Source organism: Anabrus simplex, chromosome 1 (assembly GCF_040414725.1).
Source record: "Anabrus simplex isolate iqAnaSimp1 chromosome 1, ASM4041472v1, whole genome shotgun sequence".
In the NCBI taxonomy this organism is placed as follows: Eukaryota; Metazoa; Arthropoda; class Insecta; order Orthoptera; family Tettigoniidae; genus Anabrus; species Anabrus simplex.
Window position 1 is genome coordinate 27,351,297 of NC_090265.1, and position 6,000 is coordinate 27,357,296.

Sequence of the window (6,000 nt, forward strand, 5' to 3'; positions counted from 1 at the left end):
CCATTTATGTGATTACCACAATGAAGATCTTTCCTTATATTAACACCTAGATACTTACAGTGATCCCCAAAAAGAACTTCCACCCCATCAATACAGTAATTAAAACTGAGAGGACTTTTCCTATTTGTGTAACTCACAACCTGACTTTTAACCCTGTTTATCAACATACCGTTGCCTGCTGTCTATCTCACAACATTATCGAGGTCATGTTGCAGTTGCTCACGATCTTGTAACTTATTTATTACTCTATACAGAATAACATCATCTGCAAAAAGCCTTACCTCTGATTCCACTTCTTTACTCATTTCGTTTTTATATATATATAAAAAAACATAAAGGTCCAATAATACTGCCCTGAGGAATTCCCCTCTTAATTATTGCAGGATCAGATAAAGCTTTGCCTACTCTAATTCTCTGAGATCTCTTTTCTAGGAATATAGCAACCCATTCAGTCACTTTTTTGTCTAGTCCAATTGCACTCATTTTTGCCAGTAGTCTCCCATAATCCACCCTATCAAATGCTTTAGACAGGTCAATCGCAATACAGTCCATTTGACCTCCTGAATCCAAGATATCTGCTATATCTGGCTGGAATCCTACAAGTTTAGCTTCAGTGGAATAACCTTTCCTAAAACCAAACTGCCTTCTATCGAACCAGTTATTAATTTCACAAACATGTCTAATATAATCAGAAAGAATGCCTTCCCAAAGCTTACATGCAACGCATGTCAAACTTACTGGCCTGTAATTTTCAGCTTTATATCTATCACCCTTTCCTTTATGCACAGGGACTACTATAGCAACTCGCCATTCATTTGGTATAGCTCCTTCAAGCAAACAATAATCAAATAAGTACTTCAGATATGGTACTATATCCCAACCCATTGTCTTTAGTGTATCCCCATAAATCTTATCAATTCCAGCCACTTTTCTAGTTTTCAACTTTTGTATCTTATTGTAAATGTCATTGTTATCACATGTAAATTTTAATACATCTTTAGCATTAGTCTCTTCTTCTATCTGGACATTATCCTTGTAACCAACAATCTTTACATACTGCTGACTGAATACTTCTGCCTTTTGAAGATCCTCACGTACACACTCCCCTTGTTCATTAATTATTCCTGGAATGTCCTTCTTGGAACCTGTTTCTGCCTTAAAATATCTATACATACCCTTCCATTTATCACTAAAATTTGTATGACTGCCAATTATGCTTGTCATCATGTTATTCTTAGCTGCCTTCTTTGCTAGATTCAATTTCCTAGTAAGTTCCTTCAATTTCTCCTTACTTCCACAGCCATTTCTGACTCTATTTCTTTCCAACCTGCACCTCTTTCTTAGTCTCTTTACTTCTCTATTTTAATAAGGCGGGGTCTCTACCATTTCTTAGCACCTTTAAAGGTACAAACCTATTTTCACATTCCTCAACAACTGCTTTAAACCCATCCCAGAGACTGTTTACATTTTTATTTACTTTTTTCCACCGATCATAGTTACTTTTTAAAAACTCCCTCATGCCTGTTTTATCAGGCGTATGGTACTGCCTAATAGTCCTACTTTTAAGACCTTCCTTTCTAACACATTTATTTTTGACTAAGACAAACCAGCTTTATCATCACTAATGCCATCTATTACTTTGGTTTCTCTATAGATCTCATCTGGTTTTACCAGCACCACATCCAGGATATTGTTCCCTCTAGTTGGTTCCATCACTTTCTGAATCAGCTGTCCTTCCCATATTAGCTTATTTGCCATTTGTTGGTCATGCTTCCTGTCGTTCGCATTACCTTCCCATCTGACATTTGGTAAATTCAGATCCCCCGCTACAATCACATTCCTTTCCCACATAGCTGATTATCTTGTCAAATAATTCTGAATCCATGTCAGCGCTACCCTTTCCTGGTCTGTACACTCGAGAGACATCAAGTTGCCTATTATCTTTAGAAATGAGCCTTACACCCAGAATTTCATGTTTTTCATCCTTATTTTTTTCGTAGCTTACAAATTCTTCTTTCATCAGAATGAAACCCCCCCACCATTCCTATCCTATCTCTACGATGCACTCTCCAGTTCCGTGAAAAATGTCTGCATCCATTATATCATTTCTCAGCCATGATTCAACTCCTATTACAATATCTGGTAAGTATTAAATTACTTAATTCGATTCCTTTCTTTACAATACTTCTACAGTTCAACACTAACATTTGTATGTCATCCCTACTTGACTTCCAGATCTCTGTACCCTTATTACCGCTCCCTAGACAACCCTGTTTCCCCAAATGTACCTCCCCATTACCCTTCCAAACAAATTTCCTAACTTATACGTACCACTGCGGTTTAAGTGAAGGCCATCCGAGCGCAGATCCCTCTCTCCTACCCACCCATTAGGATCTAGAAATTTCACTCCCAGTTTCCCACATACCCACTGCATAGTCTCATTTAAATCCCCAATCACCCTCCAGTCAGAATCCCTCCTACACAGAATTCCACTGATAACAATCTCCGCTTTCTTAAATTTCATCCGTGCTGCATTTACCAGATCCCACACATCCCCAACTATGTTGGTACTTATATCAGCTTATATCTGATCGCATATAACAAGGGATTGCTCTATAGCTCCTGGCACTTTTAGCAAACACATGCAGGAACAGTGTATTGCTTGTTGGCGCTGGAAGGGTTTAAACAATATTTGTATCTGTAATTATTATTAAACTGCTCAATAGAAGTACTGGAATAAGGGCGCATAATTTGAGGCAGTGCTATGAACCTTTTCAGTTCAGATATGTTCATAATGTATTTGTCTGTTTATTTATATCTGTGTGGATGTTTCCTTCTCTCAGATACTCAAAGGAGCTCCACGAGATAACACATTGCCTCTTAAGCTTGTATCATGTTTCAGGTCAGTGCTGCTGAATGGGAAGAAGTTGATGCTCAATCCCGATGGCTCTCTTCCTCCATTTGTTCCAGTTCATTCTGATATGTCTTCTCCACTGATATTTCCACCGTACTCGATGGGCTTCTGGGTTTTGCACAACCTTGTTGTTCCGGCCTGTCTTCCGTAAATGTGTTCTTGTTAACTACTCTGTGATATTTTGCTAAAAGTGAATTATAATTAATTAGAGATTTTGTAATAAAGCTTTACCATTTGCCCTGTAATGTTTGAAAAAATTTTGTCCCAACACCTCAAACCTGTTGTTCTGAACTGCAAGGGAATAGACATACATGCTTTAAGTTGTAAATGAAGTAGGTTGGTGTAGTCCTATCTCCTTTCTTCACTTGAGATGATGGATGAATGTCAAGTTGTGTCACATCTGAATGTGTCCTAATTTTAGAGGGTGGTTGCCCTGTTGTATAGCATTTTTTAGATACATACAGCTCGGTAAGTTGGGTAGCCTAAAGTAACAGGTGTTTTGGAGAAGTACCTTTTCATTCCAAATTCTTGATATGCCGGCAGCCTCTTTACTTTACCTGTGCAGCGGGACAGTCTACTCTTACTAAACCTAAATGTTGCAGGTTCGTATTAAAACAAACGACTCACTAGATTGTGGTTAAACTACAGGGTCTCTCTTATGAACCCAGACCGAGTGCATGGTGTTTTGTGCTTTGCACTACAGCAGCTGCCTCAGCCCAAACTTACATCACGCATGGCCGCCCTTCTTTAAGTGTGTATACAGTCTTAAATGAAATCTTACCTCATATACTAGAAGTGTCATTCTTCATAATGAGGGACTTAATAAACACCATTAGGATTTTCTGCACACCAGTAGCGAGAGTTACGGCTGTTCACACGCGACAATTAAGATGAAACCAGGCCTCATCCGAAAAGAACACAAGCTGTGGGTCAAATAAACGATCATTCAGTACTGCAAGACATCACTCACAATATCTCATTCTTGTGACTGGAACAGCAGGTTTTAAACAATGGGCCCATGTAAACCTGTACGGTTTGATGTGTAACAGCTTTGTAGCTCTGTGTGTAGAGGTAAGCAAAACCCCTACTTGTTGTGCTAATTTTGTGAGTGATTTATTTGGTGACCATTCAAGATTTGCACCAATGTCATCTAGCTTTTCCTCTGTTAAAACTGTTCGTGTGCATACATGTTTTTTATTGAGCACTGTGCCCTTATTTTCAAATTTATTTTCAAATGAAGGGCTGAGAACTATGGTGGGCCAAATCTACCAACCATCAAAACTGAGTCAATGCCATCTGGAGGTTCATGTCTGACTCAGGTATTATCTCTTCAACTGAGCAATCTCCAGGTTTTCCCATATATGTGCTACAGGGACACAAAATATCAACCAAATTGAACTAGCCGCTGGGGGTAGTGTCGTAGTGGGCCAAGTCCTCATGACCAATCCCTCGCTTTCTCTGAGTCACATGACATGCGTAGTATCATGGAGAACATCGGCCACGAGGAGAACGTAAACAGTGACACAAATTCGAAGGAAAGAAAGAGAAATGATAAAGGGTACATGTACATGTGGAGTGAAGATTAGTGATGGGCTGCGAGTGGACTCGCGAAGACTCGAGTCTGGGATCGAAAAACTCGAGTCCGGACTCGAGGCCGAGGACGCTGGCAGCGTTATCTGCGAGCCGTGTATGGAAACTACACGATGCTTAATATTTTAGGTAGGCCAAGGACAAGTATTGGGCCTGTTTCCAAATAATGCACAGTGATATAATATACAAACTGATGTGCATTATGCCGTATTTACATGAATGTATAGGCCTACACAACAAAACCATATTGTAACGTAAACTAAGGAATGTATGGACACAGATGCTTACGAGCTACAGTCCGGCTGTATGGCTAAATGGTTAGCGTGCTGGCCTTTGGTCACAGGGGTCGCAGGTTCGATACGCGGCAGGGTCACGAATTTTAACCGTCATTGGTTAATTTTGCCGACACGGGGGGTGTGTGTGTGTGTGTGTGTGTGTGTTGTCTTCATCATCATTCCATCTCATTATGACGAGCAGGGCGCCTACCGGTGTCAAATCGAAAGACCTGAATGTGGCGAGCCGAACATGTCATCGGACACTCCCGGCACTACAAGCCATACGCCATTTCATTTTACCGGCGCACAGCGTGAAATTGTAGAGATCAGGCAGGACAAACGTACATTTTCGACTAATCTATTTATATTATAAAGGGTTGTACGCTCGTGACTATACAAAGAATACCTGACCGCAAAGCTTTAAAAGCTGTGTGTGGTATATCTGATCTCTACAATTGTGTGAACATTGCGCCCCTTACCGAACCTTGCGTCTCGCACTGCCAATTGTCTACAGTGTGTTCAGATGAATCTACATAACAAGCGACTGTGTTAAGATATTTTTAATGTGAAATAGGGATGGTCCGCCTCTGTGGTGTAGTTCTTAGCATGATTAGCTGCCACCCCCGGAGGTCCGGGTTCGATACCCGGCTCTGCCACGAAATTTGAAAAGTGGTACGAGGGCTGGAACGGGGTCCACTCAGCCTCGGGAGGTCAACTGAGTAGAGGTGGGTTCGATTCTCACCTCAGCCATCCTGGAAGTGGTTTTCCGTGGTTTCCCCACTTCTCCTCCAGGCAAATGTCTGGATGGTACCTAACTTAAGGCCACGGCCGATTCCTTCCCTCTTCCTTGCCTATCCCTTCCAATCTTCCCATCCCCCGCCAAGGCCCCTGTTTAGCATAGCAGGTGAGGCCGCCTGGGCGAGGTACTGGTCATCCTCCCCAGTTGTATCCCCCGGCCCAGAGTCTGAAGCTCCAGGGCACTGCCCTTGAGGCGGTAGAGGTGAGATCCCTCGCTGAGTCCGAGGGAAAAACCGAATCTGGAGGGTAAGCAGATTAAGAAGAAGAAGAAGAAATAGGGATACAGCTAGATTGCTTTGTTTCTTAATCTGCTTACCCTCGCGGGTTGGTTTTTCCCTCGGATTCAGCCAGGGATCCCACCTCTACCTCCTCAAGGGCAGTGTCCTGGAGCTTGAGACAATGGGTCGGGGGATGCAACTGGGG